This window comes from Struthio camelus, chromosome 3 (genome assembly GCF_040807025.1).
Source record: "Struthio camelus isolate bStrCam1 chromosome 3, bStrCam1.hap1, whole genome shotgun sequence".
NCBI lineage: Eukaryota > Metazoa > Chordata > Aves > Struthioniformes > Struthionidae > Struthio > Struthio camelus.
This window is the reverse complement of record NC_090944.1, coordinates 19,092,448-19,115,522: the sequence shown is the minus strand read 5'-3', so window position 1 is coordinate 19,115,522 and position 23,075 is coordinate 19,092,448. Positions and strand designations below refer to the sequence as shown.

The following is a 23,075-nucleotide window of genomic DNA, read 5'->3' as shown; positions in this document are numbered from 1 at the left end:
ACTGGAGCCAAGAAAGAAACTGCATCAGAGCTATGCTTGTGCAGATTGATTGTATATAGCTCAGAGAACATAGTATGTGAGGCCATCCCTTGATAACTAACTTGAATTCTGAGTAATGTAGAAAATACCAGTTCATGCTAAGAATAGGGGTGGGAACTTGTTGAATTTGAATTTTTTGGCAGGAGAAGGCTGGCAGGAGAAGGCTAAGGAAGAGAAGATGTTGGCTGAGAGGAAAGTAAAAACAGTGATGTCTTATTTAGATATCTCAGGCTCCACTTGAAGTTGGCTGGGACAACTGGATAGAGATGCTTAGAGTTTACTGATAAATTGGTAGTGAAGGAAATTGTCAACCCTGAAAAAAAATCTACCAAGGAAAAACAAAAAACAACTTTGTGTGTATTAACAAGAGCTGGTTTGATGTATTTGCTGCAGCTGGGACACACAGCAAATGTCTCAAAGGATTGCTTGGGATTGCAATGGATTGTCTGTCTAATTTACACACACAAGAGACTGAAGGCAGAATCTCGTCCCCAGACTGGGTAAAATATAGCACACCAAATGATGAACAAGACTTTTGAAAAGAATCGCAAAATTACTACTGATAGGAATGATAGCGTGATTTCATCCACTTTTTTTTTCTCTCTTGCATTGTACGATAGATGTCATTAAAAAGGACATTTTTGGTATATCCTAAGCGCATCATCTTAAAGCTCTTGCAAAAGCTATTGAAATTCCTCACTAAAGTGACACTGGAAGCATCATAAATGGATTGTGCCCTGTTGGGAGAGATATAAAAGATACAGATATGAAGAGGAAAAGAATGAATTAATTACAAAGAAAGGAAGAAGAATATAATTGAGGTTCCCTTTTTTAAGAGCAGAAGTATCTAAATTCTGCTCTAAATAGCTGATGATGGCTTAAGAAATCTGAGCAAGTGTAGAAAGTAATCCAAAGCAGGAGGAAATTCTGATCAAGTCACAGAGTGTCAAAGGGCTAAAAACACGTGCTACTGTGTGGTGCCAAATATTTTAGGAATTGTTTGTTTGTTTCTTTAATAAATATTGTAAACTGTTACTAATTTTCTGGGTTTGTTCTAACCCTGACGAGTGTACAGTATTTCACGATGTTGGATGACAGAGATCAACAAAGTAAGTTCAGCTGCATTATTTACACACAGTATCCACTTGGCATGTACTGTTCTGCAACCCTTTCAGATTTAAATTCATCCATATAGAAGCAAAACAAAGTCAATGATCTCTTTTTCTGTATTCCAGTGCTGAACTGCTCTAGACTGGTGAAGCATACCTCAATGATTTTAAGCCTGCATTTTTTGTTCGATCTTATGTTATTTTCTGAGTAGCTTCTGTTTTTGTTACCCCATGTCTTATAGTCATCCAGTTCTGATGTAAAGACTCCCAGGAATGTAGAACTGATGAAACTCCTGCGTAAGTTTGTTCAGGTGATTAACTATCTTCACTATTAAGTCGTGTGCACCTTCTTTATACCCTGATTTGGCTATAGGACTTCTGAGGCACAGCTATCTACAAACAGGATCAGGAGTATTGATTGGATTACATAGTACCATGAGACATAGCACATTATCAATTCCAAACAAGGAGGATAGATTTTTATAGGACTTATAATATTCTCAGTGGACTGCTTTGCCAGTGCAAGAAACTAACTTCAGCTGCAACATGAGTGCCCAGTTACACTGACTGATTTTTAACTAATCTTTTCTGATTTTAATTAACACTTTTTCTCTTAACGTCTTTTTTTTTTGCCCCAATCTTCTTATCTAAAATTCAGATTCTTTCTGTAATTAGTTTGTATTCACAAACTAGTTAAAACTGAAAAGTAGCTTTTGCTACTGTCAGTGTTGCTGATTTTCAGACTTTCTGGCAATATTACTACTAATCGGCTACCATATCCTGACAGAGTTCCGGGAGCTCTATCAAAATAAAATGCCCTTTTTATGCGTGTGTTCCCCTCCGAAATTTGGCCCAGGTAAAACAAATGAGAAAGTGAGCTTATTTTCACCCCAAGCTAAGTTTCTTTTTTAGATCAGGAATAAACCACATATAAAGGAAATTCATTCAGCTCTTTGGACAACATGAAAACTGAACCTTTTTTTTTTTCCATGTGTGCGTAGCAATATTTTCTTTTAGGTTTGATACTTGATCTATGATTTAACACTCTGGAATCTCATGGGCAACAAACCTTGGTATTTCTGCTAGTTGAAAAGCAGCATTGAGTATTGAGAGGCACAGTGAGGTGTTTTAGTGCAATAAAAACTTTCTAGAACATTGAAAATCCATCAGTTCCTAAGAAAATTCAGGTCATTTTAATGGTGACCATGAGAAAGGATTCTCCTACCAGCTTTCACAACCCAAAGAAACAAGCAGAGATCAGAAAAGCAAAACTCCTGAAGGTATGTCTTTAACTCCACTGTAGTGTTAAGATACTACCTGAAGATAACATTAAATGTGGTGTTGGGTCCATTTGTCATTTCACAGTTCTGCTTTTAAGCCAAGATGCAGTCCAGCCGTGGCTCAGTACCCACTCCAGAGGTCTGTGTTCTCAAGAGCCAATGATTAGGCAAGGCATGGCAGTGTGACATTATGTCTATACTGGTTATATAATAAGCTAATCATTAATTCATGGATCTCTGCACCATGATCTGTTGTGTGGACTAAGCAGATAGACCAGCTGCTGCCACGGATCAAACTTGATTTCTTTCTTATTTTAGGCCTGAAAAACAAATGAACGCTAAACATAATTATCTCCATCTTACCTTTAAGATAGGAGCCAGAAATTCAGTGAATAAGTAACAATGTGCAAAATTTAAATACTCAGTGAGCACCCATAGCTATCCTTGACTCTGCATCTGTCCCAAGTTGGAGATATCTAAAGTTAAGATTCGCAACTCTGCCAGGTTGTGAATTCCCAGGATGTTTGTAGCTGAACTTCATTTATTAATATATCCATCATTTCCAGTTTCCTCTCTTTGTCTTTTTTTTTGTTCCCTTTCACATAACTGGTCTTCCAGAATGTATTTAGACCTCGCTGGAGAGCTCTGTCTCATAGGTTAGGAGCTATTTCTTGGACTGCACTTTTCCTAAGCATGTCAGTTAGCGTGTCTTGGGAGACACAAAAGTATGCATTGTACAGTAAGTATTTCCAACTACAGTAGCTAAATGAATGCAATCAGTTAAGCTTTTTCACCCAAAAGTAGGAATCCTGTGCCACACATACTAGTATTAACATGTCTTCCTCTTTGGCGATGAAAGATCCTCTGAAAACCTAAGCTGTCAATAGAGGTTGTGGAGACGGATCTGTCACGTGAGGTAGAAATGCACATACCTTCTTCTAGAAAAAAATTAAGCAGACACATTTGTCTGCAATGGATAACCACACCGTTACTTACTTTGCATAAAGGCAACTGCCTGAGGCACCTAGGAAACACACACAAAGACTCTTAAGAAGGTTTTGCCTATACCTTGTCTTCGTTACAATAAAACGCATTTTTCAGGAGTATTAATGATAAACTGTTCTGGTAAATCCCCTCACATATACCTTGAGACTGAGTGCAACAAGCTGCTGATTTTTACAAGGAGATTTTCTCTTTACTCAGCATGCATGAGTGTTAGCCCTTGTCTATATATAACGAATTTTTCTTATATAGATTAAATAGTAGAAATATACCAGCAAGCCTTCTTAAAGTATAGGTGTTTTGTAATAGCTTAGCTGAGTTTTCCTGCTCAGATTAAGCTCTTAAAGCAAAATGAAAGGTTTGTCAGTATAACTGCATCGGGAAGGCAAAAAAAAGACCAACCTTGTATCTGACTGTTGTCACTTTTGAGCGTAGACAAGACCTGTTTGTAGGAACAGAACGATCCATAATTAGTGAATATTTCTGTTCTCAGTTATATCAATATAAAGTCTGAGCACTTAGACTCAGTACTGATATCTATAGCTGAGTCACATGTTTTCATCTGCTTATTATTATCAAAGAGGTGAAACAGAGCTGGAAAATGCTCTAAATGTTTCTTATTATGTTTCCTTAATATATTTAGGCCTCTTAAATTTTACACTCAGTTTCACTTCAGAGGATTCAGGTCTGGACCTCAGTTTTGTTATCTGGTCAAAAAAAAAACCAAAGGTAGGGTCAGAACAAAAAGGGGTGTGTGTGGATGGGTGTGGGTGGGTGGGTGGGTGTTTCTTCAGTCCAGATCTTTATATATCTTGTATAGTTAGGTGGATTAAAAGCTGTGAAAAATGCAGATCCTCCAGAAATGGTAATTATAGATTAAAATATGTTAAGAATAGTATTTACAGAAGCACTTACAGTAGACCAGTTTGGAATCTTTCTACCAAACCAGGGTCTAATCTGTAACAGAATTGCTTCTATGTGTGGAAAGATCTTGAAAGTTTCAGGCAACATCTGTACTCGTAAACTAACCAGTGCCAAGCCCTCTATGCTGGTCAAGTGGCACAGTTTGGTCACATCGGTAAACTAAGATCCTAGCCTTCAACAGTAACCCCATCCAAACTGCCTCCTGGGAATGGTCCCCACCCATTCTAACTCCTGCATATTGCCTGGAAATGCTAGGATGCTAGTTGGAGTGGGGTCAAAGCCATGCCAGGGACTATGTTAACAATTTAACAGTACAGGGTTGAGTTTCAATGCCTGGGAATGTTTCCAGGTACTCTTTAACTGTTATAGAGACAACTTCAGAGCTCCAGAAGTTGAGATTCAGATGATACCAGTTAAACCTTCTCTCATATTTCCTCTTCTAGTGTGGTTTCTTTTCTACTACAGAATAGAAAAAGGGAAGGGAAGCGAAGGGAAGGGAAGCGAAGGGAAGGGAAAGGGGAGGGGAAGGGAGTTTTCGTGCTGGAATATATGTACTTTGATATTATTCATAGATGAATATCAAAACTGAAAGAATTCTGTGATTTTCCACAAGTTCATGCTAGCACCTATGAATTCTGTTTTCTCCAGAGGGAAGGTGAGTGAATAATAGAACAATGTTATACAGTAGATTCTCCCTTTTCAGGAAATTTAATATTTTTAAAGTCTTTAGATCATATAAATAAAAACAATGAATGTTTTCACTACATTTTTCATTGCATTGACAAAATTGTATATGATTGGCTGAAATTTATAACAGTATACTTTTACAGCAAATATACATGTATATATATTTACAACAAGTGTTCCTTTCTTGCTTTAGATACTAGCAGGAGTGCACATTTCCTTTATTGTTCACAGAAAATCTAAAGAGTTCTAGGATTATACTGAGAAGGTTTGTTGTCATCGTTGTTGCTGTTTTTATTGTTGTTGTCTTTCAGCTAGAAACATTAGGAATGTTTTTCCCTTTAGTTATGTAGCTTCCTCCTCCTCTACTTTCATAGCAAAATCAAAGCAGAACACAATTCCAATGTTAGTTATTTAAAAATAACTGACATATTCTCAAATGACTAGTGATGCAATTCTGAGAGGAGAAAGATTGAGGGCAAAGTGACCTATCCAAGACAGGATAGGACTCTTCAGCCTTGAGGCTGAATGTAAAAGAAAAACCTTCCATATTATAAAGATCTCTTAACTTTTAAAGCAGGGTGGCTGTGGCCGTATCACTTTCTGGAAATGAAGGCTGGTACTTGCTGACTCCCAGAGTGTGCTTGGGAGTTGGTCAGGGACATGCTAGCCAACCCAGACCAAAAGGTCAGTTATGTTATATATCAGACCACACTCACAATTCATAGATGACCAAATTTCAGTGCTGGAAATATTATTTGGTAAAGTTTAATTTTACTATTGTAGATATAGTCAATAAGGGTGACATGATTGAGAAGTTTCACGTTAGAAGAGTTACAAAGCCAAAAATGAGAGGAGCTCAAAGAAGATGTAGGTATGGGTAACACACAGAGTACCATGCCAAAACATGCCAACCTTCAATTCAGTAATTCGCATGTCATTGTTTAATCAGATGATTAAAGTTATTCCTGAGTGGTAATATCTTATATGAGATGCCTAAAAAAACTTGAAACTCTAAGGTGTCTATTCTCACCTTCCTTTTCTCCTCTGTACAAATACTAAGCTTCTTTTGAAACAACTCCTGAACTGCTGTATTTAAGATTAAAATTAAAATTAAAATTAAAATGATACTAATTCATCTTTTAACACTGTGTAAACTGGAGCAGTTCAGAAATCACTCCATAGACAACCTATTTTCCCATACAGCAGGGTAGGGTAGAGAGGTCAATGTGGTAATCCTGCAAGATTGTTCTACTGTTTCCGCTTGTGAGTGAAAACTGTTTGATACACACCTGTTGAATTAATTCCTGAAAAACAGAGAGTGAGAAATATGCTTGGGAGCCTAAATAACAAAATATGTGATCATATTAACAAAGTAGTCATACCCAGAGCTAGCTTTCATCAGCTGATACATGGCGATTGATTGGGTGCATGCTCCATTCCAGTCATGGTGTAAAGCACATGACCCTAAACATCTTCATGAGAAAACATAATTCATTACTCTGTTATCATAATAATTCTATAACTCTCACTTATGTATCCAAAACTTCAAGTGGGGTTATAACTATGAGACTTGTAAAAGATAAGATAAAGAGCTTGAGTCAAAAAAAAAGGATTGCAGTCAATCATGAAGGTGGGCAGGAGAGACAGGAGAGGAAGGCAAATCAAACTCCTAAGAGTAATCCAGGTAATAAATTGCCAAGAAATGCATATTTTTAGTAGTAACCATAGAAAAGAAAGGAGAGGTACCACATAACTAAATCTTGCATTGATACAGCACTCTCTAAAGAAAGTTATAATAGACAGTAAGGGCAGTTGCAGTAAATGATAGCTCCTATCAATGATAAAATATTAATTAAAAAAACAGACCTCTTGTCAAGAACCAGGAAGACGAACCTGATCTTTGTGACCAATATGAGGTGTCATTCAACATTTCCTGTATACTAACACGATTTACTTCTATTTCTGAAATAAATCTTATTTCATTTTATGAAAATGCCTGAAATGCGGATGAAATCAAATTAAGAAGATAAGAACTTGACCTGCTTGATCAGCACCTCTACAGATGGTGCTGGCAACTTTTATTGGACTACATTGTCCACAACTGATTGAAGTTAAAAGTGACAGGCCTTAATGATGAGTTAGACCTCCTTCTGCATTGAGCTATCTGCCTGAGACACATTAAGCCTTAGAACTGTTTACCATAGCTGAAGCTACAGTACGCTAAGCAGTAAGATGCTGGCACAGCGTTCACGGTCTGGTATGAACACTAGGAAGCCGTAGCAATATTGGTCAGTTCTTCATAACTTCATTTCCCAAATGTTCATAATTAAACAGTTTTTATTTAAGTAATCAGCATGAAATCCTTAGCTTTGTTTTTGCAACCGGTATTGTGTTTATGGAGCCAAATATTGAAAACTTTGATACTGAATACCTTGTATGTGTTAATTTTGGCAACCTCTAAAGATTCTGTAGATGCCTTGCTATGTTACCACCACCCACTCTTCAACCCCCCTGGCCATCAGTCACTCCAAACCACTGAGACATGTTTCTCTTTTAATACTTTCTTACAGTATTTCTCATGAAAATCACAGGGAATCGTGTGTGATTTCAGCAGAGTGAAATTTGATCTCAAAGTGTCTGTAGGACCAGAAGTTTTTAAAGAAAACATTTCTTAAATCTTATGTTCACTGCTGCTTCAGCAGGCCAATTAGACTTGATGGGAATTCTAGAAAGCTGTCGCCAGGCATTGCAGCAGGAATAGCAAACAAGGCCCAAAGCAAATAAACGAATGGGTAAAGTGTGGCCATCCTCAGAACCTCCTAGCTGATGACCTTCTCCTCTTTGCAGAGGGATGGTGGAGGTACTGGATGAAGGGACTCCAGGTTAATTGGGTTTGACATTAGTTAACAGCAGCAATTACTAGGGAGTAATTAATCAGGGAAAGTCTCCAAACAGAAGGAGAATAAATAAACGGGTAGTAACATTCTGATCCATTTACCCTCTTAGATAAGGACGTGCCCCAGGTGTCAGGCTGAGGTGGGACTAATCTGTCTTGCTCAGTTTCTCCCTGGAACTTAGGTGACTCTTCACACATCCATCTTCCTTCACATGGAGACAAACAGGCATTTGCAGAGCCATTAACAGCACAGTTCCTATAAAAAGTTAGGACAAAAAAACATTACAATTCCTCTGACCTTCCCACCTCTTTTCTCAACCCCCTTTCCTTAGGAGCTCTTCCACAAAGCTTTACTAATGCAAGCAAAATCACCTTTCTTTTTTCATTAAGCTGGAACCATTTCCATACTGCAGCAATGGTGGTTTCTGGGTTCACAAGAAGCAGCATTTCATAGAAGCCAATAACAAAGAACTTCAACTACCTAACCTGCAAATACCAAATTCCCTTTTTTTTTCTTTTCATGCTGGCTAATGGGAGTAAGCTATGTGGCGTGTCCTGAAAACCTACAGCTAGCACCATCGACTAATTTTGGTGGCTTTGCCACAAGCACTGAGTATGGTTACACTGCTCCAGGAGCAGACTGCTAGACTGTGACTCAGTTGTAATGCAGTCCCTTGTCCCCCTGCACTAATCTGCACTAGTCCTGCACCTGGCACAAGTTATTTCCACTCCCATGTGCCAGCCCATCTTGGCTGGTGCAGCGTGGGGAACGCATCCAAAGCTCTGAGTGATCCCACCTACATAGACCAGGATTAACACTACAGAGGGTTCCCTCTCGCCACACAGACAGCTAATAGATATGAATGCTCCTTGCAAGAGAGAAAGAGGTTATTTGCTACCCTTTTCTGCCTTGGGTGGGCATGAACTGAATTCCAGTTCTATCTCTCCAATTTAGAAGGATATATTTGTCCATAGCATATTGCAGATTGTCAAAGCATTAAAGAGAGAAGAATAAAGTTTGTACAATATTAAAGGAATAATCTTCATAGACAATCGTATTTCATTCAGTTACTTTACTCAGAAGGTCAGGCTTTCTCCTGGTAAAATATTAACAATGATGTTGGGATTGTTTCCACGTAGATGTCTACATCTTTCCCATAAAGAATCCCTGAAATACTAAAACCGAACAAAAATGCTGCTATATTAGTGTAATATTATGGGCTATACAACTTTGATGTAAATCTGTACAAACCATATTCTTTTCAATGTAGAAAGGTTTAAGTAGCTCTAACGCAGTAACCCCTCTTAAATAACTACAGAAAATCACAACTAAATAAATACCACTTGATAGTTTAGCTTTTACTTAGCTGCCAACGTGTTTGTGGGGAAGAAGCGAGTAAAATTTTAATTATAAAGGGGTGGTAGTTTCCAAATATTTTACTGAAAGAAGGTAAATTTCTAAAACTTTACAGAAGTAGCTAAAGCCACTACGGAAAAGAAAAAAGGAAGAAAGGAAGAGAGAACTTATCCAAAAATAAACATAGAAGACCAAGTTACGAAAATTAAGAGTTATACATCTAAATCACTGCACTGTGATTTCCAATTAGCTTTAGAGCATACTTTATACCACCAAATTAAAAATAAGCAATTCCACATTTGTGGAAAATGAGAACATAATGCATAGAAAGTCTGCTGGTGAAACCAGGGCTCCACTGAAGCCGAAGGCAAAATTCCCATTGACTTTAACTATGCTGGAGTTTTACTCTACACATGCAAACTCTCATTGACATTGAGAAGCACGTCTGCATCCCTTATTACACAGGGGCAAGATAGTTGCAGCGTGTAATGCGGACTAAGACACTATTAAAATTATTTAGGAATTGATGTTCTCTATATTCCTGGAAAGAAATGGGAAACTCAGAGTGTTTAAGGTGGATGTTTCAGGTTACGTATGTGACTGCATCTGTGACCATGGGCAAGTCACTTAACCTTTCTATGCCTAAATTCCTCACTTTGAAAATGGGCCAATAACATTTCTTACCTAATGGGGAATTCAGATTAAGATAAATACAGCAAAATGTGTGAGGTTTTCAGAAACTGCAGTAATAACAACCATAAAAATAGATTAGATGATGACTTATTGCAGATGCAAAGAGGCATCATTGGGCTCTGTACACATTGGTGGAAAAGTGGGGGAGTGCAATGCAGTGACAGTCCTGCTGTTTTTCAGAGCAGATTTTTGCATTTATACAGAGCTGCACTGAGAGAAAAAGCTCTAAAACAACTTCAAAGAGGTTTGGTCACAGCAAGGCATGAACATGGCTGTCCTCCTTTTGGATTCCTGTCAGTATATCAGCAGGATGCTGCGTTGTACAGAGAGACTTTACTGACTTCCATTTCCACCAGCACAGGCTCCACACTCCATTGCAAATGTTGACCTGCTCTTCAATTTAAGGATTGAGTGATCAAAGACTTTAGGTATAAAGAGCATTGTGAAACAGAGAACTTGGAGATACCAGTAAATATTGTAGAATGATTTTTTTTTTCTATTTTTAAGTGCACTATAGTAAAATTTAAAAGATCTTTCATTTTCTTGTAGCAGTGCAAGTTGACACTAGGCACAAACACAAAGCTTGGTTTGTTATTATTTAAACTTCTTTAATCCTGACTACTGGTGCTTGTGGAGAAGGGAGGCATTGTTGGAAAGAAGCCATATTTTTTCAATTTGATTAAAAACACCTTCTGAACAGTAAATAACTTTAGGGGGCTGACCTCTGAATCAAATGATACTCCAGAGTTGTGCAGTATAAAATCAGATTCTTTTTCCCAGCATTTTTGAAGGCTGGCTTGTCAAGCATTCTTTTTGACAAGCTTCTGGCTGAAAGATCTGTTATTTGCCTCTTGTCAAACAAGTATGCTTCCAGTAGACTTTATAGGTCAAAAATATTCAAGAGGAACCAGCATATCTTTGCTCAGTGTGTGCGTAACTTTAGTGCTGTTTGATCACATATAGATAGCACTGGAGAAATTGCTGGCATTGTTTCATGTCATCTGATAAAACAGTGCAATAAATTTTACTGCAAGTTGGCAGCAAGAAGAGCTGCTACAGGTCAGGTCTGAGGTGACTGATGCTTTTACAAGGGCTGAAGGAGAAACTCAAACGTAGTTGAGCTGCAGGAGTTGTAGTAAGCAGAGACAGAATAAAGCCAAGGGGTTCGGCCCCAACTTGTTATTTCTGAAGGACTGGCTTTAAAACTTGTAGTTGAAATGAGATTCGGCTTGATCCGGCTCCATAAATGGTGCCATCCACATTCAATCCACAACACCTGTCAATCATCATTAAAAAGAGAAAAAGAAAAGAAACTCAGAAAAGCTCAGAAAAGCAGACAGGGAAGCAAGAAAGTGACATAAATGAACAATGAAAAAGGTATTTGATATGCAGACACATGAGTTTACACTACGAAAGGAGCTCACTCTGCAGGGAGCACACTTGCTGGAAAGGCACAGCTGCCTAAATTAGGAGTCTGCAAATGAAAAATATTGTTAGTTTCACAAATGTTCCTGGGCTGTGAGTGCTTGCCTACTGTTAACCCAGCTGTTAACTCCTCCTTTTTTTCAGTCGCACATAAACTGATATGAAAATTCTCCTCAGAGGAAGATTTTGTTATTTCCCCTCAGTCCTAAAGTACCAAGTTTCTATCACCCTTTTTGCTCAGGGTCTAAGTGGCCTGGATAGCTCAGCTCATCTCCAGTAAAAAGTTTGCTGAAGCCTTTGTACTTCCCCAGAGATATCGCTTTAGCAAATAGCCACCATCACCAAACCTATTGCATTGTAAGGTGAAGCAAAGAGGGACCATTCATGCTTTTTATGAATTTCCAAATTTCCAGACCGTAAATAAAAGCATCAGTTAGCACCGAGACCTATTCTGTCTCAGCTATAGAAACACCGGAACCACTAATGTCTTCCATGAGTTACCAGGTTCCATTGCAGTTTACAAAGAAAACACAAACATCAGTAAAGTAAAGCATTTTCTTCCAAATTGTTTATTCAAGCTCCCAAGAGCTTTCAAGACATTGCAGAAAATCTAAATTTCAAAGCTGAAGCATGTGAATTCTAGCCTAAGCACTTGTGTGCTGCAATAGACCCATTGCTTCTTGTAAAAAATACCATTTCACAGAAACTGAAGAGTTTATTTGGCCTTTTAAGTATGACTTTTTAATACTTTGACAAGTGTTATGTCCTTTAAATACTTATTAAAAGTCAGGCAGAAACTTAAATTTTATATCAGCTTTTGTCTGTGAGGCATGAAGCAAAAATGAATCATTAAGTCTCGAATCCTTACGAGCTAATTCATTATGTTAAATTAATTTTCTGTGACTTGTAGTGAAAGACAGCTTTTACAGAGAAAAAATAACTAAAAAGTGCACCTGTAATTATTGCAAACTTAGATTGAATAATATACCTTCTCTTCCCAGCAGAAAAGAATATATAAGCCCAAGCAAATGCAATTCATCTTGGCGTGCGACAGTACAGGAAACGGGGCAAAGACATGTCATCCTTGTACTTACCCGCCGTGATGTTGATACTGGACCTCTTCAGTCCTTGGCGTAAATAAGAGCTTTTATAAGGCTGTCATCAGCATCTTCTTGCACAGGTAGCTGGAGTACGTAGAACAGACACTTTGAAAAATGTTTAAACTACACTGGCTAACTTTACATTGAAGTAAGTTTCCAGCAGAGCAGAAATACCAGCTATGGGAAGGTAACATTTTATACTAATGTAGTCATGTTTTTAAGAACAGGTGGCAATCCCAGAAGGTTTGAACAACTGTGATGGTCCCGTATTATTATGTCTAACATGTTGCAGACTTTATATCTGGCCACTTAACAGAATGCAGAAGACCAGACTCCTTGAAGTTCCGGTATATGGACACTGCATAGGTCCACTGTGCGAGAAGAGTCTTCAGATATATACCAACCTTGAATTTTGTATTACCAAAGTGAAGCAAAAAAAAAAGGGGGGGGGGGGGGATAAGATCTTGCTAAATGTTTGTTTTTTTCGTACAAAGATATTCACTATGTCAAAAAATTTAGGAGTAACTTCTACCTTTTCAGTATCATGATTTTAGGTGCATTTTCAGTTCTTCTAAAAGATCAGCATTAACAGTGAAGTATTAAAAGAGAAATACTTACCAGAATGTTTTGAATTTTATTTTTTTTGGTCAAAATAGCTAATTTCAATGAAAAATAAGAATAATTTTACTTTTTTTCCCTGAATTAAAATGTTTCAGAGCATTATTTCTGGAAGGCTTGCCTTTTGAGAAAAAGAGATTCTATCTTTCTACAGAATTGCAGGTCTTCTGTCTGAAAACTTTGAAAGCTACTAAAAGCTCTGACGTGCTAAACAACTAAAACGTGAACCTCAGTAAAAAGGAATTTCTTTTAAAAATTTGTCATATAAATTATTCCTACTTTAACCAGCTTTAATCTTCACCTCCTTGAGCTAAAGGAGCATTTTGTTCTGTTTAATAATACAGACAAGGCCATTCCTTAAGCCATGACTCGTATGTATCAACAGTACAATAAAGCAAGTATAAAAAGGGCATTTGTAGAAGTAATGCATTTCATTCCGCAGTGCTAATATGAGGCAACTCTAGTTTGAATGTGGAGAATATAATTTTCATACCTAGAAATAAAGGCTATTCATGCCTATCTCTACTTGTTTTGTTTTCTAGGCCTGCTAACTAGAAGTAAATAAATTATTTATTAGGAGGAGTTTATTCAGTGGATTTGTCCACATTTCTGTTCTCAACCTGTGAGTGAATTAATCACTTAAAAAAAAAATAGGCTTTTTCTATAGTTAGTTTCAACGACAAGAGGTTATTTGTATAACCTTTGCGAAACTCACACGTTCAGGGTGATCAATCTGTTGTTTGGTGACCCTGTGGCAAGGTGTTAGCCCAAGGCTGGGGGAGGACCAGGAGGGCTGCCGAAAGCACAGACGTTTTTGATGGGCTGTGTGAAGCATCCAGATGTGCAGCCTTGCTTCTAAGGAACTGACATGGCACAGTTTCCATCTGTGTCTTAGTATTATTTTACTACTATTAACCACTAGAAAAAGAGGGTTGGTTCCGTCTTTGGGGGAATTCACTTCTATGTTTGGCTCAGTTCAATTTTCATAGTTCCTGGAGGAACCAGTCCTAAATTCTAAAAGATTTTTTAGGAACCTGTAGGAATAGTAGATTTTGTCTATATACCCTTGAAAGTGCATTTGAAACTTTATCTATCTGCTCAAAGGCTATTCTAGATGACCCAGGCTGACTACGGAGGTGATGCTCAACTTCTAGCCGACACATAGGCTCAAACTGCGCCATATTAAAACAATAAAGCTGCCCATCTCTAAGTCGGACAAAGTTTAACCTGTATAAAAATACTTATACTGAAATGCTTTCTAAAAATATATGAGCTTTTCTATGGTAAAACTGAGATAATTTTAGTAATGAACAGCTTTTTTATTTTAAGGATACTGCAAAAGACTGCTTGAATCCCTGTCTAGCTTCACCATTCCTCAAGTATCAATAAAACAGACATTGTAAATAAAGCTGGCCAGAAACTAGATCTACTCTTTTACAAATTAGGGGAAAAAAAGTTCGTAAAATTAAATTTCTATTAAATTAAATTCCCTGGGAAATTATGTTCTAGAGCAATTAAATTTGTCTTCCAAAGAATAATTTAAGAAAGTTGCATAATACAAAATATATTAAAAAATAAGTAGCATTTTAAAAAATGACTTGTTTTAGTCAGAAAGCAGTGAAATGAATAGCATAAATCTCATCAAAATAGTTCTGTATTTTTCCTTTAAAAATAATTTCACTAAGAGCCATATTCTTCTGTAAAATATGTTGATTTCTGTGAATCAGCAATTTTCCAGAGGAAAAACATTCTGTGGGAAAATTTCCAAGAAGCTCTAGCTGTGAACATTATGGATTTTGAGGTACTTAAACACCATATCCAGGAGTATACGAAATTATACATATATACCTAAATAATATAGAACTTGCTTGTATTTCTTTAACCATTACTTTGAGGTGAAAGAAGTATTTTGTTTATTTTTTTCAATAGAATATTAGCTGAATTCATGTAAGTTATGCCATTTGTTAACTATTAGTATTTTTACTGACATCTCTTTTTTTAGTAAAAAGTTTTGACACATTTCAGGAACCCTTAGGCTACTATATATTTTTAAAAGTATTAGCAAAATATTTGTTCACATTTTCTGCTTTATGAGGTTGGGAATCATTTATTCTTATAGACACACACACATACAAAAGCATACAGTCGTGAGTTTGGTAGCAAATCTCTGGCAGCAAACAAATAATGAGCACTGTTAGGAAAACACTGAGACTTACGCAAAGTATTATGTGAAAGCTAGTTGGTATTATAATAATGATGGTCAAAATAAATATTTCACGAGAAAATAAATGGATTGAAATGTACTGATATAAAACAATTTTCAATAATGATAAACTTTTAAAAAATAACATCTTTACAGGAAAAAGGAATCAATGCATTCAATATTTTTTCCTATAAGCAGATCAATCAATTGTGACAAGCACCATGACATTCATTTTTTCAAAGGCCACTGGATGCATTGCACAGAGCAGCTAACACCTTTTGAGCACTATCAAACTGGAAGTACCTGAACTTAGCTCCCTCCCACATCTCCAGTCCCACAAGCTTTGCGGTGTCTTTATTTTCTCCCATTTTGTAAATCCTTCAAACATAAAAATAGAAATGAGGAAACAAGCCTAAAGATGTGAGGAGAATACTGTGGGGAGGAGAGGGGTTTTAACAAGTTTTTGAGCCAGACACATGTTGCCACATGGTTCACATTACAGACCAGTGTATTAAGAGTAGACCACCACAACACACAGGTGGAAGCGTGAGTCTGGGAGCCATTGAAGTTTGAATACTGAGAATTTTCCCAGTGTATCACAATTACAGAAACATCTGTGCTAAATAACTTTGTGCTGATCTGCTGTGAAAATTTAGTCTTCAACAGCCCTCAACATTTCTAATTTCTTACTTGTTGTGGGGTGGTCTTGTGTAACGTATTGTGGTCACCGGTTTCAGAGCCATGAAATGGTTTCTTTTTCACACCTTCATTTTGTGTGTGTGTGTGCGTGTTTATCAGTTCAGAACCTGCTGTATTTTCGCATATAACACAACATATATTTAAAAGAAAGCGGAAATTAATTCCGAAAAGTCACAGCTCAAAAAATCTATGTGAGGGACAGATCCTGTGCTGGATTGAAGAGAGAGAGCAATGAACGTTTGCACTAGCTGCAGATAATAACTTCAGGGTTAGAAGCCAAAATTTAGTTCTCAGCTGATCCAGCACTGACTGAGGGAGTAAATGTGTGACCAAGACCAAAAGTAACAGGTTTTAAAGATAATAGTACAGAAGTTGTAAAATATCATGAAGGGACCTCTCTTTTAAAACAATGAGTAAATCAAAGTTGCTTAAAAGTGATCACTCTCACCCCCCTCCCCCCCCCAGAAATGGCATGGAGCAAGGTTGTGCCAACCAAGTTGCTTTTAGCTATACAATAAATAGCACTAGCAGGACAACTCAGACTTCAGCAGCAAATTCTACCTGGAATGAAGCAGAAACAAGAAGTTACTCTGAGGTTCAATATTGACAGAACCTGTTCCTATGAAGGTGAAGGGTATACATCTTCTCCTCAGCTCACCTCTGCCACCTCAGGAACACTTTTGGTAAAAGACATTGCCTAGCCTTGTTTTCATGGTCATTTAAAAAAATCATTTAATAAACTGTTGAATTTGAGCAACAGATTCTTTAGGTCCCATCTGAATACTGCTGGTGACAGTGAAATTGGCCCTGGATTTGTCTCACTTGCCTGTAGTGGTTTAAGAGCTATGTGCCTAGAGTGGACGGTCAATAAAGGTCTCTTCAAATCTGCTAGAATGAGAAAAGCACCTCCAGAGGACAGTTTTTCCCATCTCATAATTACCGTCTAAGAGGCAGGATAAATCACCATCCACAAGGACTTGTCCTTCTTCACTGACTACAGGAGGAACCTCAGTAACAAGTTTAAGTGAGATGCCTAAATTGTGAACAGTTAAAGTCAAGGCTAAAGGATTTTACCCTCAATAATTTTGACGGGTGAGAATTCGTTAACAGTGACAGGTTTCTCTGAGGCTCTGCTCCCGCTGTGCTTCAGAACAAATCTTCTCATCATTAGTGTGATAATTTTTACTGAGAGGTAATACAAAAACCCTACAGTCTATGTTAAGCAATACCTCTGCTGTTTTCTTTCTGACATTCACTACAACTTTACTCAATGATTTAAGCACAAAGAGAGGAACAACTTTTCTAGGATAAATGATACTGAGAATATATCTGGGGCAGGATCAAACCATTAGGCTTGCCTGGTTACATTCCTTTCAAAAGGGGGATCTGCTTATTTACACTGTATGTGCAATTATATATTCAGTAAAATCCAACCCAGATGTCAATAAATGTCCAGATGTTGAATAAAGCAGAAAAAGGGTAGCAGAAGTGGAAAATTCTTTGGATGATGAGTGAATAAAACATATTATGACCTTACATAATGAACTATCAGCCAACAGGAAGTTGAGATTTCAGATAGATCTTAGGTCAAAGGTAGCATTTTGGATTAAGATAGGTATCAAGCCAAATAATATAATAATTTATATCAATTACTGAAAAAAAAAAAATTCAACTACATTTCTCTCCTTATTTTACTATTTTAGAGTCTATGCAAAATCAATGCAGCAATTAAAGTCTAAATGAAAAATGGTACCCACTGAGATGCAGCTGTGAATTCACAGAATCACAGAAATCACTGAATGACTGCGGTTGTAAGAGACCTCTGGAGATCATCTATTCCAACCCCCCTGCTCAAGCAGGATCACCAGCACATTGCCCAGGACCCTCTCCAGATGATTCTTGAATATCCGCAGGGAAGGAGACTCCAGAACCTGGCTGGGCAACCTGTTCCAATGCTCTGTCACCCTCACAGTGAAGAAGTTTTTCCTCAGGTTCAGATGGAACTTCTTATGTTTCAGTTTATGCCTGTTGCCTCTCGTCCTATCAGTGGGTGTCGCTGAGAAGAGTCGGGCTCTTTGCACCTTCCCTTCAGATACTTAAATGCGTTAACCAGATCCCTCCTAAATCTTCTTTTCTCCAGGCTAAAGAGTCCGGCTCCCTCAGCCTTTCCTCATATGGCAGATGCTCCAGGCCCTTAATCATCTCTGTAGCCCTTTGCTGGACTCTCTCCAGGAGTGCCATGTCTCTCTTGTACTGGGGAGCCCAGAACTGGACACAGTACTCCAGAAGTGGCCTCCCCAGGGCTGAGTAGAAGGGCAGGATCACCTCCCTCGACCTGCTGGCAACGCTCTGCCTAATGCACCCCAGGATCCCAGTGGCCTTCTTGGCCACCAGGGCACATTGCTGCCTCATGTTTAACTTGTTGTCCACCAGCACTGCCAGGGCCTTCTCGGCAGAGCTGCTTTCCAGCAGGTCAACCCCCAGCCTGTCCTGCTGCATGGGGTTCTTCCTCCCGAGGTGCAGGACCCTGCACTTGCCTTGGTTGAACTTCAGGAGGTTCCTCTCCGCCCAGCTCTCCGGCCTGTCCACGTCCCTCGGAATGGCAGCACAGTCTTCTGGTGTGTCAGCCTCTCCCCCCAGGTTAGTCTCATCAGCAGACTTGCTGGGGGTGCACTCTGTCCCTTCCTCCAGGTCAGTGATGAATACGTTGAACAAGACTGGACCCAGGACTGACCCCTGGGGGACACCGCTAGCCACAGGCCTCCAACTTGACTCTGCGCCATTCACCACAGCCCTCTGAGCTCTGCCATCCAGCCAGTTCTCCACCCACCTCACTGTCCACTCGTCCAGCCCACACCTCCTGAGCTTACCTAGGAGGATGTGATGGGAGACAGTGTCAAAAGCCTTGCTGAAGTCCAGGGAGACAACATCCACTGCTCTGCCCTCATCTACCCAGCCACTCACTCCATCAGAGAAGGCTATCACATTGGTCAAGCATGATTTCCCTCTGGTGAATCCATGCTGACTACTCCTGATCCCCTTCTTGTCCTCCAGATGCTTAGTGAGGACCTCCAGGAGGAGCTGTTCCATCCCCTTTCCGGGGATGGAGGGGAGGCTGACAGGCCTGGAGTTCCCTGGCTCCTCCTTCTTGCCCTTTGTGAAGACTGGCGTGACATTGGCTTTCTTCCAGTCCTTGGGCATCTCTCCTGATCTCCATGACCTTTCCAAGAGGATGGAGAGTGGCCTAGCGATAACATCCGCCAGCTCCCTCAGCACTCGTGGGTGCATCCCATCAGGGCCCATGGACTTGTGGGTGTCAAGCTTGCCTAAATGATCTCTAACCTGATCCTCCTCCACCAAGGGAAAGTCTCTCTTTCTCCAGCCTTCCTCTCTTGTCCCCAGGTCAGTAAAGACCAAAGCAAAGAAGACATCCAGTACCTCTGCCTTCTCTGTATCCTTCGTCACCAAGGCCCCTGGCCCGTTCAGCAGCTGGCCCACATTTTCTCTAGTCTTCCTTTTGTTGCTGATGTATTTAAAGAAGCCCTTCTTGCTGACCTTGACATCTCCTTGTCAGATTAAACTCCATATGGGCCTTGGCCTTCCTAGCCCTATCCCTGCACACTCTGACAACGTCCCTGTATTCCTCCCAAGTGGTCTGTCCCTGCTTCCACCTTCTATACACTTCCTTCTTCTGTTTGAGTTTTGCCAGAAGCTCCTTGTTCATCCATGCAGGTCTCTTGCACCCTTTATTTGACTTCTTGCTCAAGAACACTCGCGCTGTTCTTGAGCTTGGAGGAAGTGATCTTTGAATATTAACCAGCTTTCTTTGACTCCTCTTCCTTCTAGGGCCCTATCCCATGGCATACTTCCAAGAATGTCCCTCAAGAGGTGAAAGTCTGCTCTCCTGAAATCTAGGGTTGTGATTCTACTTTTTGCCCTGCTTCCTCCTTGCAGGATCCTGAACTCCACCATCTCAAAGCCAAGGCTGCCTCCAACCTCCACATCTCCAATGAGCCCTTCCTTGTTTGTTAGTCCAAGGTCTAGCAGCACACCTCTTATTGGCTCCTCTATCATCTGTATCAGAAAGTTATCATCATCAGTGTTCTCCAAGAACCTCCTGGATTGCTTATGTCTTGCTGTGTTGTCCGACCAGCAGATAATTCTTTCAAATGATGAGTTTTAGTGACGTTAGATACTATGAGTGTCAAGGCTTTGCTTACATTATGAACTTTATGAAGGTAAAATTTTTGTTTAACCTACACAAATTTCCAAAATGTTTCTCACTCACTGCACAGTTAAATCATCTGTTCACTGAATGACAGCTCACAGCTACACACAAAAAATTTACTGCAGAACAGAACTCAGTTTCCAAAGGTTCACATTTTTGTCAAAATACAGCCACTATTTACCAAAAAACTTCCTCTCAAAAGAAGCTATTTCCATGGCAAATTATGGGCCAAATTTTCTGCACATGAAAATGACCACAAGTCCCAGTTTTCCTACTGAGATTTTTCCATGTATTTGTATTTGGCTCTTCATCCTTTTCCTGAATCTTTTTGAATGAAAGCTGTGCATAAAAGACAGGGTTTTTTAGTTATTCTTTTCATGGCAAATACAATGGTTTTGGAGGATTGGTTTGAGTTTTGTTTTGTTTGGTAGTTTTTTCATTCTCAAGAATTGCTGGAACATTTTTTACACAGATTTTCACCAAAAATCTCTTTCAGACAGAAACTATAAATACGAACTTTGGGAATGGATAGCGATCAATTAAGAAAACTATGAAAGAATTAAAAAGAGGATAGAATGGAAGAGTTATGCAACTTTAATTGTATTTGCCATTGGTCTTCTAGCTATCAGCATCATTAAGGAAAACTAAATTATGACTTCTCTTAACATTATTTTGCATTGTTGCTTCACATTTACCTTGTTTGGCTCAATGAAATAAAAAGTAAATACATAAGAAACAGTACTAGAGTTTGAAATGTTGATTATTTCAAACTAGCCTATTAGTAACCCAGGAATATCCACCCAATAGAGAAATTAATTTGATATTTACAGTCATGAGCTTCATGATATTTATTTTGGCTTATAAGTATTCTGAAAATGTTCTGAAAGTATTTTTAGGACATAATATACAAAAGCTGACATAATAATCGAATGATTGTGATTGAATGAATGGTGGTAGGAAAACACACAAGAGGACAAATGAAGTCTAACTCTGCTTTAGGTCCAACGCTTCACAGCCTTGCATCTTACATACTAATTTATAAGATTAATGCAAACAAAAAATCAGCATGACATTCGAATTCTGAGATGAAAATTCAGGACAAAGTATGAGAACAACAAAATTATTTAACCAAAATGGGAACAAAAAACCTATTCTTGTGTATCTTCATAAGTGAAAGACCAAGGAGAGCAAAAAACAAGTTTTCATAGGCAACCCCTGAATGGGTTGTATAGTTATTTCTCCAAGAGTTTCAGGAACAGTAAGCAATTTGACTTATCAAGGATATTTTAGGTTTCACCCTCAGCGTAACTAAGGATCAATGAGATTGCCATCATGTAAAGACCCAATTTCACGCTAAGGAGAAGTACCTGGAGCCCTAGAGAGAGCTACTCCTGCAACTTTCACTGCAGAATCAGAGCCTGAAAAAAAGAATGCTATGATTGCATCTTTTCAAGTAGATAGCACATGGCAGGTCCCAGTCTCTGGCTGTGAGCCAAAGAACATGGCCTGACTCACACCAACATGGCCAAACGCGTCTCCCCCTCACACCAGCATAGCCACATCCAGATTGCTTAGGCAGCTCCCCAAACCCTGCCAGGCATTGTCCAGGGGACTGCTAGTTGGCCTGGGCCAAAAGCATGTCAAAGGCTGTGCAGCAGTTTAACAACAATTGCATGCAAGAATTCTGGCCCATGCCCTGGCCCTGCAGAGAAATCCAATGCTGTGACTGTAAAGGGAACTTTTGTCTGCAAGCTTTTGTTATTCAGCTTAAACACCTACTTCCAGGGCAAAGCGGTACATATTTCAATAGGAAATCGAGTCTCACCAAGGGTTGCCTGAGTTCTTAGTGTCTAATAAAGAGTCAGCAAATTTATGTTGTAGTAAAAACAATTGGGAGTAAAATTCCTTTAAAAAAATATTCCATTCATCTAACTACAAAGTGAGTTGCAATAAATACAGTATTGAGAAACAGAGCAGCTTAGCAGGGTCTTAAGTAGTCTCTGCATTCTCACTGCTTCCTTGCTGCTGCTCCCACATACGCATGCACACACACTGTCACATACTCTTCATCGTGCTGCTTAAAGCAAACAGTGGATATGACGGACAAACATTGTAAGCACAGATGTGTCCATTATAACCAGCATGAACTATGCTCATGAGGAGCGCTGTCACTTCTGAAAATCCAAGTGTCTCCGGCTGCGAAGAAACAGTGGGGTGTGAGAACAAAAGAAAGGGATGTTGTGATTAAGGCAGGACTAATGGTTCATTAACAATATCCAAGGCCTGGCTCTTCAGCTTAGAAGTTAAGGATTTATTTCAAAATTACCTTTTGGCTTTTTTTTATAGTTATTCATTTCTTTTCTGTGCCTTTTGAAAAGGATTTTTAGCTTCCTCTCCTGCCCTTTTGTCTGATGGCTCCTAAAATATGAAGCAAATGAAAACACAGATCTAGTGAAAACAACCTTTTTTTTCCCCTTACTCATCTTTTTTTTTCAAATCTCTCTCTACTGTACAAGTCTAAGGAGGCGGGAGGGAAAAGGCTGCATTCCTCACTTTAAGAATGGCCCTACCCAGCTTTCTGGTGTCCAGCTGGGCAACTTCAGAGCAACCTTCAGAGCAGGTAACAGTCCTGGTGCAAGCTTGTCAGGCCTCGCTGCACAGCACAGACCTATACAGACCCAGCAGCTAAAGTCTGGAAGTAGTTTAACTGCATGTACTCAGGGTCTAAAAGTTACTGAGGCCTACCGAAAAGAAGGGAGGTTGATTTTACTCTAAAACCATAGATCCTGTTTAGACAGAGTCCATAACTGTGCTG

General features: G+C 39.0%; 1 long non-coding RNA gene across 1 annotated transcript in view; it reads right to left on the bottom strand.

Annotated features, from left to right (window-relative positions):
* Window positions 1-23,075, bottom strand: part of LOC138066547 (uncharacterized) — a 58,643-nt gene that overhangs the window by 5,118 nt on the left and 30,450 nt on the right. Inside the window, exons 2-3 of the long non-coding RNA XR_011139858.1 lie at window positions 12,507-12,596; window positions 8,040-8,193 (exon numbers count right to left, since the gene is read on the bottom strand). This is a non-coding gene — a long non-coding RNA (uncharacterized lncRNA). The remainder of the gene's footprint in view (window positions 1-8,039; window positions 8,194-12,506; window positions 12,597-23,075) is intronic.